Source organism: Salmo trutta, chromosome 27 (assembly GCF_901001165.1).
Source record: "Salmo trutta chromosome 27, fSalTru1.1, whole genome shotgun sequence".
Taxonomy (NCBI): domain Eukaryota; kingdom Metazoa; phylum Chordata; class Actinopteri; order Salmoniformes; family Salmonidae; genus Salmo; species Salmo trutta.
Genome location: NC_042983.1, coordinates 4612832 through 4624240, shown reverse-complemented (window position 1 = coordinate 4624240; position 11409 = coordinate 4612832). Strand labels below are relative to the sequence as shown.

Sequence of the window (11409 nt, the reverse complement as noted above, 5' to 3'; positions counted from 1 at the left end):
CAGACTGATGACAAAATTTGCCCACAAGAAGGAACGCTGTGCCACCTTCCTGTTCAAGTGAGCACAGCACAACAAAGTGAGTCCAAAAATGTATTGTATGCTGCTGCATAAATGATGTAATATGCCAGGGAGATATGATATATAAAATGTATCAGTTTTAAAATGTAGCCTATTTCTGTTGATAATACTCAATTGATTTATTAGTGATAATTAATGTGATTGATTTAATAGAGATAAACAGGGAATTCATTTCAGGGGTGAAGTAGAAGAGGAGAAGGGGATTGTCTATCAGCAAAAATATCGATAGCCACGCTAGCTTCGCCCTCATGTGAGTGCTAGCAAGCAAGCAAGCATACTAGGTAGTGCTAGGTATCTATCAACAGCCAATCCAGTAGGGGCTGGAAGCTATAGTGAGCTTTGATTGGTTAATAGCGCTGTGATGTCACAGAGTATTGCTCTCCATGGTGCTGACACCTGGTCAGATCTCAGTCTCCAGTATCTATGCTGCAATAGTCTATGTGCCGGGGGGCTATGGTCAGTCTGTTATGTCTGGTGTAATTCTCCTGTCTTATCTGGTGTCCTGTGTGAATTTAAGTATGCTTCCTCTAATTCTCTCTCCTTCCCCTCCCAGAGGACCTGAGCCCTATGATCATGCCTCAGGACTACCTGGCCTGATGACTTCTGGCTGTCCCTAGTCCACCTGGTCGTGCTGCTGCTCCAGTTTCAACTGTTTGGCCTGCGGCTAGGGAACCCTGACCTGTTCACCGGATGTGCCACCTTGTCCCGGACCTGCTGTTTTTGACTCTCTCTACCACACCTGCTGTCTCGACCTCTGAATGCTCGGCTATGAAAAGCCAACTGACATTTACTCCTGAGGTACTGACCTGTTGCACCCTCTACAACCACTGTGATTATTATTTGACCCTGCTGATCATCTATGAACGTTTGAACATCTTGAAGAACAATCTGGCCTTAAATGGCCATGTACTCTTATAATCTCCACCCGGCACAGCCAGAAGAGGACTGATCACCCAGTCCTCTCTAGGATTTTCTAGGTTCCAGCCTTTCTAGGAAGTTTTTCCTAGCCACCGTGCTTCTACATCTGCATTGCTTGCTGTTTGGGGTTTTAGGCTGGGTTTCTGTATAGCACTTTGTGACCTCTGCTGATTTGATTGATTGATTGATTTCCCCTCCTCCACTGGTGGTGGTGCTAGCAGTTTTTCCCTTCCCCCAACTAGCTGCAGCCACGCAGATCAACTTCCCCAGCAACACTGGAAGAATGCCCAAAAGCTTCCCTGGCTCAATGTCATGATGACTTTGCTGCACGCACTCATGCGAGTAGAGAATGTCTAACTATCTAAAATGTCCATTAATTATATGAAAAATAATCATTCACATTTCCTGTTGCTGTAGAATTGTTTTCCTGCTGTGAGAAGCAGGGTCAATTCAAACTCTGTCATGGGTTCTCACTTAGCCCTGGGCTACTCTTTTGAAACTTTATGTCAGCGGGACTTATAGGTATCATAAATATCATTAGTATATGACTGACAACACACCGCCCTGTTGCCCAAAGAACCAATCTCAATAGATGTGGGGTTATGTCATAGACTGAGGTTAGGGTGCAATAGGGTTAAAGGTGCTTACCTGCAGAGGGTTGTTCTCTGTGGAGCAGCATTGCCTCTCACTGACCACAGCTGGAAGCCTCAGGCCAGGTTCTTGTACGAGTAGGCTACGACCCACTAACGACTCCAGAGCTTCCCTGTTGAGAAAATACAAGTATTTTGAATTGGAGCGTTTTTAACTCTGGCCTAGCTGTATTTTAGATCTGCTACCTGTGGAATCTCCACAGACTATTATCCAAAATCTATTTGAAATACTCATCCAAACAGGTGTTCTATCATCATCGCACTGACTCGTCTCGCAGATTAAGTTCAAAGCCTACACAGACCTAATCGGCTCAAATCCGCTTGCTAAAGTAAAATGATTCAATCATGGATTTTACGCCATAATAGACCAAATGCCCTGTGCACGCTCCCTGTGGTGGCACTAACCAGCTAGCTAGCTAGCCATTTCTACCGTATCTAGAGGCCAAGTGTTTGAAACTTTTGGCAGTAACCTACAGTAGACTATTGCATCAAACATTCTTAACATTCTTCTATATCTCTCTTGCTACATGGACTGGGAGACAGAATTATCTTTATCAGCTGTCACCAGGTCCGGTTCATTTTAAATTTATGGGGGGGCACAACTAGTATTACTTTGGAGCCATAATAACACAAGGTAAATTGGTCCTACTACTGTTCAAAATTGGTCCCACTACTGTACAAAAATGCATCCGAAATGTAGCCGTATACATCAACAACCGCCGTTTTATATAATAATACATGAAAGATATGCGCCCCCCCCTCATACTACATTCAAGTGTATCCGAAATGCAGCCATAGCTGCACTGGAATACCGGACCCCCCTGCAACCCACACAAGGCGTGGGGGGGGGGATGAGCTCTGAGTGCCCATGTGCCTGTCATCGATAATTTTTTATATTTAACAAATCATTTTGACAGTAACACTACGAAAAGTAAATGATCAATCTTTTTAATTTCCACATGTACTAGGAAGCTAAGTATTTCTTTCTAGGGCTTCAAGAATGTGACTGATCAAAGTGCCTCATGCCTTGAAAAATAAATCATTGAACTGATTGAAAGTAAGGGGATATCGGTGAACAAATGCCGTGGTCAAGGCTACGACGGCGCCAGTGCAATGAGTGGCTTACTCAGGTGTCTAAAAGCGCATATCAGACCAAGAGCCTAATGCTTAGTTCTTAGGTAGTTCTTTATGAGTTTTAGTTTAGAAAACAATCTCTCTGTAGATGTAACAGTTACAGGGATGGTTAAAAACTGCTTGATTACGGTAGAAACGGCAGGGAAACTGGGCAGAAGGGAGTGGTGATTCAAATACAGCAGCTCTGCAACATCTTTGTTTTTTCTTTATGATACTCTGATATTAATGTGTATTGATTGGTAAGAGCTAGATTTGTACTAGCTATGCTGAATGCTGATGATCATTAAAGTTTTTCTTCTCTTTTAGGTCTCACTGAGACTGGATTCCCCAAGAGACATGCTATTCAGCTGTCCATGATTGTCTGATCTTAGTGTATGTAGATCCAATTGAAATAGCACTGCTTCTAATAATATGTTTGTAAAGCAAAAAAACAACAACATTTAACTCGCCTTTTGTTCAGGTGCAAAACCCTTGTGTCCTGATTCAACAGACACCTCCCTTGGTGAGTCATGTTAAGTTTCTCCCCTTTCTCTCTTGCTCATTCTACCTGCCACTGACTCAAACTCACAAACATGCACAGTTGCAGAGAAGAGATTTGCCAATTAAACACATTTCTAACGATGTTTGTTGCAGGAATGATGACAGAAAACATTTTGAAAATATATGTTATTGTCTGTTTACTGTCCCTTTACACACACTTTAAAGAAACATTTCAACATTTCTCAACTTCATATTCATCATCTCCAGCACCACCCCAATGACATAATCTGTGTGCATCATGTGATTTTAACCAATTATGATTAGGCATTGCTTATGTTTTGTCTATTTATTGTCTACTAATTGGTTGATGAAATCAATGGAAACACTTACCTCCCTCGCTCTTTTTTTAGTACAAAACATAGAAATGTGCCATTTTCACATATGTTTATGTTGGGGTGATGCATTCTTAAACCCTTTCTTTGTTTAAGACTGCCAAGCTGTCCTCTGTCTGGTACAATGTCCTCAGGATTATGGAGAGAATATAACAACATGTATTAGGTTTAAGCAAAACTTTACCATTTAGAGATGAGTAAAAAAAAGTGTCATTATCTAACTACTAATTTCAGATTGATGACCAATTAATTAATGTCCCACTTCAATATGAAGGGACAGAGGAGCAAACATGCATTTGCTACCACTCGTGTGTGCTCCATTGTAGTTGGTAAGTAAATGTGAGCAGTTGAGACATTTGACATAGACAATTACACTTTTTTTGTACATTCTAACTGTTATTGATATTTTACTGTGCATTACTGTTTTGTGTGTCCTGCATGCCCACATTATGCCAATCGTTAATAAATGTTCTTCTCTTTTTATGCTTACAGTAAAGCCGTGTGTACACTACACGACTTTCAAAATCTTAACATTGCTGAGACTCTCACATTAAACAACCTTCTTTCCTGTAGTGTGTTTTATCTTGTTAACGTAGTGGTACACACACAAGATTCTTCACTAGGTCGTGATTAGATTTAACGTAGTTACGAGCTGTGGCTCAAAGCAGGCTCATAAACGTTTTCAGTCAGACATTCACGCTTATCAAATCAAATGTATTTATATAGCCCTTCTTACATCAGCTGATATCTCAAAGTGCTGTACAGAAACCCAGCCTAAAACCCCAAACAGCAAGCAATGCAGGTGTAGAAACCATACAGTTGAAATATCTAGCCAACATTTTGAATTGAATAACTGCTGGTGAACTTCAGAGTGGGAATGATTTGACACTTTGGCTTTGGTTAAAGGCAAGTACAAATGTGTACTAGTAGTAGTCATCGCTCCTGCTCGAGAGTCTACACATTCTGGGTGATGTGAAACAACCTCATCTCACTGGTTTCTTCTCTGGTGAGCTCTCCTTGGCTATTACTGATCACCGTTCTCATAACTTGTCGTTGCACATCTCACACGACAAGAGCACTGCAGATTTTCTGCCGATGAAATCGAACATGCTTGAAAATATCAGGACATCTGGGACTACTCAAAGACGAGATCGGCAGCCCTCAGATTGCATCTCTGACCCCGCTTACGTTAAATGAGCATAGGTGACGGCCGCGCGCCCTGAGTCTCCGATTTTTGTTCGGGACTGCTAAATCGATGGCCAAAATCGTGTAGTGTACACCTGGCTTAAGTGTCATGAAAGTGTTTCTGGGCCGCTTGAAAGTCCTAAAATATTCCCCTGAATGCTGTGATAGAAGAAGACACAAATTTTGTATATGAGCAAGTTGCTCTTTTTTAATGATATCTCTAAGCTATAACTGCCACAAACTTCTTCAACTAGTACCATGGAAATACTTTTAGCCAGCTGAGTCCACAAAGTTTCTTCAGGAATGTATTTTTCTAGTTTTCTTTTAAAATCTCTAAGTTATAAAGTTTTAATGTGCTGATTCTCTTCACTGCAGATCTGACCCATCACACCACTCTTCAAGAGGGCCACTACGCTCCAGATCACATTCTGTGCTCATAGGTCCTTGATGAGGATCTACCCCATCACACCACTCGTATTAATCATTAATCAAATAAAACAATGGGCCTTTATATACTCTGCATCCCAATAAGCTGTAGTCGGGTGGTCATTACCAGTTTATGATGAGGTCTTAACTATGACTAGTAGAACATAATATAGTGGTCAGAATTATGACCAGCTGGCCAGATAGATTTCACAATTATGGCCAACTGGTCGTTTGGTGATCAGAAAAATACGTTATATTCTGGTCGGTAAAAATACTTGATTTTTTGCTCTTGACAGTGCCCAGCCATTTTCGGATATCCATGCTGATCAAAGCTTAGCCAACTAGCTATAATTATTCAGTGCGCCGCTACCAAAACTTTACGAAGCTAGTAGCTGCTAGCTAGCCTATTATTAACTGTCGCTGTCTGGAAAAGTGAACAACTTTTTTTCCCTCTCAGTGAGAGAAAAAATATATCAATTTTACCCCTCCCTGGGATCCAATGAGCTTCTTAAACAAGGTCATGAAGACAGTACCTTGTGACATTGCATAGCTAGGTGCCCAATTAGAATGCATTTTTGGGTTTTATCTACTAAATATTACACTGTAAAAAATGACCTACGGGCTTAGTAAATATTGCAAAAAAAATCAATGATTTTTACTTAAAATAATAGGTTTCTGGTTTTACTTAGATTTTTGGATATAGTAATTTATGTGTTGTAAAATACTGGCATTTGCAAATAAAAATCCAAGGTAATATGCTACTAAATTTGAACGAATATTTCTAAGTAACAACCAACAATTTAAAAATATGATATTCAAATGATCATTATTATGTTGGACTGACACGCTAGATCAAGTTCTGAACTTAAATTGTGCTTGGAACAGCTCAACGGACCTCGTCTTGATCTTTCTCTTCTGGAATGGCCATGCAGCAGGTACGGACCAAATTATAACTTGGAATGTAGTTTGGAACTCTACACATAGTTGACGAAATTTCGACAATATTTGTGGAAAACTTTAATATTCTTCAAGTACGAAAATCTTTTAACTGGCAATATTGCCAGAGTACGTTATATATTTGCACGTTGATAGCTAGCTAGTTAACGGCCGTGATGTCTGTATAGTTAGCTAGTAGTGGGCATGCTACTAGCTAGTAAGTTAACAGTGCATTTACTTGCCTCAGCGCTGTTTCTATTTGTCATTTTTGTGTAAGTTTTATATTGACCGAAATAGCTATGTAACATATTAGCTACCTAGCTTACCAAAAAATGCATCGTCAGCAAACATTAGTAGAACTGAACACACGGTTCCCCTGCAATTTAATGTGAGGAACGAACAATACGTAGCTAGCTAACTACACCTAGCTATCTAGCTACACCTGTCCTTGCGCAAACCTTGTTCACTATCCACATGTTCAAGCCAGCACTGCAAACGTTGACCTTGTGCAGTAGTTATCTTGTCAATAATCTAACAGCCAATAATCTAGCTAAATGAAATAACTGGGCTGTCTAGTAAAATAGATAACAAGCAGCTCTTCCAAGTCACCTAGGATTGCGATGTTTCTGCTAGCTATCTAAAGCTGAAGTCATTCAAGTTTTATTTTCCTGACATTGTCATAGATTTTAATACAACTCCTCTTCTTTTGGTATAGCTATTCACGTATTTATACGTTTCTGAGTACTGGACAGACCACATTTTCCAGAATACATCGACAAGGTATGTAAATATATTCATATGTCTGTGTGTTGGCTTGTAGGGCCCTAAATCTCAGACGGAATCCAGAAATGTAAACAGAATACACAGGATATTTTTATTACAGTAACCCAACATTAGCGTGAATAATAGGTATTAGATATATCACCCAAATGGATTGAACACGTTAGGCAACAAAAAGTTAACACAGAATTCCGGAAAATAAAACGGCATTTGGGAAAAAAGAACAATGATTTCATAGTGCCCTATTAGTGTTTTACACAATGCGTTGTCGCCCAGGCAGGTATTGACAACGTGTGTCTTTTAGAATGAGATGGCATATGGGATGTGTAAGTAATAATGTTTTAAGCTTTTGTAGTGCTTATGTATACACAAAAAATAATAGATTTTTTATCTTAATTCCGTAGGGATCAGGCAGCACATGCAATGTAAGATCTGCAGTACTGCTGCATTCAAGTACAAATACGTGACAACCACAACATTGAGTGCTAAAATGGCAAAGACCTTCTCATATCGAAGACAAGATGTCGTTCAGGCCCTTCCTGTGAAGAACTTCAAAGAAAGATGGCTAGCCCTATTTGAGCCCACTCAGGTACAAAATACAGCCAAATGAAAATAGTCAATGTAGGTAAAACATTGATTTAAATATTTTGTTGTCTTGACCTAATATTCTAATCTACAATTCGATATGCATTAAAGATTAGTCTGAACATTCTCACTCTGCACAAGCCTTGGAAGGGGTTTCCCAATAGTATTCTGGCTCTCAGATTATCTTTTGTTCTTACATTGAGGGAAAAAAGTATTTGATCCCCTGCTGATTTTGTACGTTTGCCCACTGACAAAGAAATGATCAGTCTATCATTTTAATGGTAGGTTTATTTGAACAGTGAGAGACAGAATAACAACAAAAAATCCAAAACAACGCATGTCAGAAATGTTATAAATTTATTTTCATTTTAATGAGGGAAGTAACTATTTGACCCCTCTGCAAAACATGACTTAGTACTTGGTGGCAAAACCCTTGTTGGCAATCAGGTCAGACGTTTCTTGTAGTTGGCCACCAGGTTTGCACACATGTCAGGAGGGATTTTGTCCCACTCCTCTTTGCAGATCTTCTCCTAGTCATTAAGGTTTCGAGGCTGACGTTTGGCAACTCGAACCTTCAGCTCCCTCCACAGATTTTCTATGGGATTAAGGTCTGGAGACTGGCTAGGCCACTCCAGGACTTTAATGTGCTGCTTCTTGAGCCACTCCTTTGTTGCCTTGGCTGTGTGTTTTGGGTCATTGTCATGCTGGAATACCCATCCACGACCCATTTTCAATGCCCTGGCTGAGGGAAGGAGGTTCTCACCCAAGATTTGACGGTACATGGCCCCGTCCATCGTCCCTTTGATGCGGTGAAGTTGTCCCGTCTCCTTAGCAGAGAAACACCCCCAAAGCATAATGTTTTCACCTCCATGTTTGACGGTGGGGATGGTGTTCTTGGGGTCATAGGCAGCATTCCTCCTCTTCCAAACACGGCGAGTTGAGTTGATGCCAAAGAGCTCCATTTTGGTCTCATCTGACCACAACACTTTCACCCAGCTGTCCTCTGAATCATTCAGATGTTCATTGGCGAACTACAGACGGGCATGTATATGTGCTTTCTTGAGCAGGGGGACTTTGCGGGCGCTGCAGGATTTCAGTCCTTCACGGCGTAGTGTGTTACCAATTGTTTTCTTGGTGACTATGGTCCCAGCTGCCTTGAGATCATTGACAAGATCCTCCCGTGTAGTTCTGGGCTGATTCCTCACCATTCTCATGATCATTGCAACTCCACGAGGTGAGATCTTGCATGGAGCCCCAGGCCAAGGGATATTGACAGGTCTTTTGTGTTTCTTCCATTTGCGAATAATCGCACCAACTGTTGTCACCTTCTCACCAAGCTGCTTGGCGATGGTCTTGTAGCCCATTCCAGCCTTGTGTAGGTCTACAATCTTGTCCCTGACATCCTTGGACAGCTCTTTGGTCTTGGCCATGGTGGAGAGTTTGGAATCTGATTGATTGATTGCTTCTGTGGACAGGTGTCTTTTATACAGGTAACAAGCTGAGATTAGGAGCACTCCCTTTAAGATTGTGCTCCAAATCTCAGCTCGTTACCTGTATTTATACAGACACCTGGGAGCCAGAAATCTTTCTGATTGAGAGGGGGTCAAATACTTATTTCCCTCATTAAAATGCAAATCAATTTATAACATTTTTAACGTGCGTTTTTCTGGATTTTTGTTGTTGTTATTTTGTCTCTCGCTGTTCAAATAAACCTACCATTAAAATTATAGACTGATCATTTCTTTGTCAGTGGGCAAACGTACAAAATCAGCAGGGGATCAAATACTTTTTTCCCTCACTGTATCTGTTCAGAAGATGTTTTCTCTCTCTCTCGCTCATATTAAGGAAGAGTTCAGAAGAATTACAACTGTTGCTCTTGAGTCCACCTTTATGCAGAAGCTGGACAAATATACACCAAAACTATTGGACTTGTTTAAGTCAAAAGGAGGTGCTGTAAAGGCGGACAAGCAGAAAATATTTGAAGTTCTGTACAGGGTATGCACAGTAACACCTTCACAATAATATATAGGTTATACTGTATGTATTTAGTTGCCGGTATTAAATGCAATTATTTGTATAACATCATATTACAGTGCGACACCATCCAGGAAAGGAGACAGTGTGATCTGTGGCCTGATCATATACCTCAGCGAGAGGGTTGAAGACCTTATCACAGAATACAAGGTAAAGGTTTTTATTTTTGGATCCTTATTTATCTCAAAATTAGTTATCTTCCTTTCCCTCCTTTTTATTTTATCTTTATTTAACTAGGCAAGTCAGTCAAGTTGCACAGTTAATCTAGTAGCCTAGTCTGTTATTTCTTAATATTTTCACTCAGGATGCTGACGACACCATGATCCGAGAGGACCTCGTTCAGCATGTGATGAATGTGTTCACTGTGAAGGATCTGCACCAGAATATAGAGCATGGGATCTGCGTCGAAGGAGCAGAGGTGCTGGCTGGTATTCCCAGTGTTATACAGTCATGTACGTTGCTTATGGGCCTCATCTAAGGCATAACTTAAGGTACCCCAAAGAACTGAAATATACATTTGAGGTGTTCCAAAAAGTATTCTTGGAAGTTGAGGATCTCAGGACATCCCCACGGGTCCAAGCTCTAAAGATTAAGTTACTTGTTTTCAGAGATATCTAAATATATCTATGAGAACTCTCAAAGGACCACGCGCAAACTGTGGTCTAAACCCTACTCAGTAAGCTGAAGAGCTAGTTGCTAGGTGGTATAGGAGCTACAGTTTATATGATGCTCGTTGTCAGGTGAAGTCATAAGAGACATTGTCCATTCCTGTTTAAAAAACAGCTTTGTTTTAAAATTTACTCCATATGCACTAGTGGATATCTGAGATTATTTGTCAGGTGCAAGATATCTGGATGTAACTTTACCTAAGGAGGCAAGGTGGAGTTATACCCAGAATGCTTATACCTGTCAAAACAATATGCCCATATAGGCTTCACTAGTGCATGGGCTTCACTAGTGAGTCAGGTTTTTAAGGGATAATTTGCCATATATTTTGTAACAAATGTGCAATGTATGTTTTGAAAACCCATGGTTTGATTCATCTAAAACAGTTTGAATGAGGTTGTATTTGAGCTAAAGTTCATATTGTGCTTTGTGTAAAGTCTATTAAGACAAATCGTTAATTTCTGTTTCTGTTAAAATATTGCATTGTTGTTAAGGGGCACACAGACCACCAGAAAATTCTTGGCAAACTGTACATGATGTGAGGTCAAAGTGCTAATCCCAAACTATCACCTTAACTTTATGCAGTTGTGAAGATTTAAAATGATTTGTAGTCAGGTGCAAGCTATCTTGATGTAACTTTACCTAAGCAGGCAAGGTGTACCCAGAATGCTTACAGATTACAAAATACGAATGCCTAAGGAGTAGGGTTTAAGGGGCAATTTGAGATTGAAGTTTGAAGAAATTATAAAATCATAATTTATTTTATTCAAAATAAAGGTGTGGAAATTTGAAGTTGAACACTGTTGTTTCTTTTTGCATATTCCCTTGTATAGAAATAATCATTTTTAGTAAATTATCCCAAGGATATTGAGGTAACGATTTGCATCAGCTTTTTAAGTATAGTTGTGAGTATATATTTGAGTAGTAGGAACCCAATTTAAATACATTTTACTAACCTGAGTACCATAAGTAACTGAGCAAAAAACATTTGTAGATAAAACAGAATATCAATTACGATACGTACAATATTAGTTCTGTAACTGATTACATTAAGTATATCAAACGTATAACATTAGTTCTGGGACTTTAGGATTTTTAAGCAGGTCAAACAAAAAAAAAACTGTTCTGTACCTGATAAAATTTAA

The 11409-nt window shown here is 39.8% G+C and overlaps 1 long non-coding RNA gene across 2 annotated transcripts; it reads left to right on the top strand.

Annotated features, from left to right (window-relative positions):
- The first annotated feature begins 826 nt into the window (after positions 1-826).
- Positions 827-11058, top strand: LOC115164164 (uncharacterized). 2 transcript variants are annotated; one of them, XR_003869884.1, is made up of 9 exons: positions 827-876; positions 3087-3152; positions 3241-3282; positions 5213-6198; positions 6915-6979; positions 7384-7568; positions 9410-9559; positions 9658-9748; positions 9903-11058. It is a non-coding gene; the product is annotated as an uncharacterized LOC115164164 (long non-coding RNA). The 2 variants fall into 2 exon arrangements; XR_003869883.1 differs by having other exon boundaries at positions 3241-3981.
- The last annotated feature ends 351 nt before the right edge of the window (positions 11059-11409 follow it).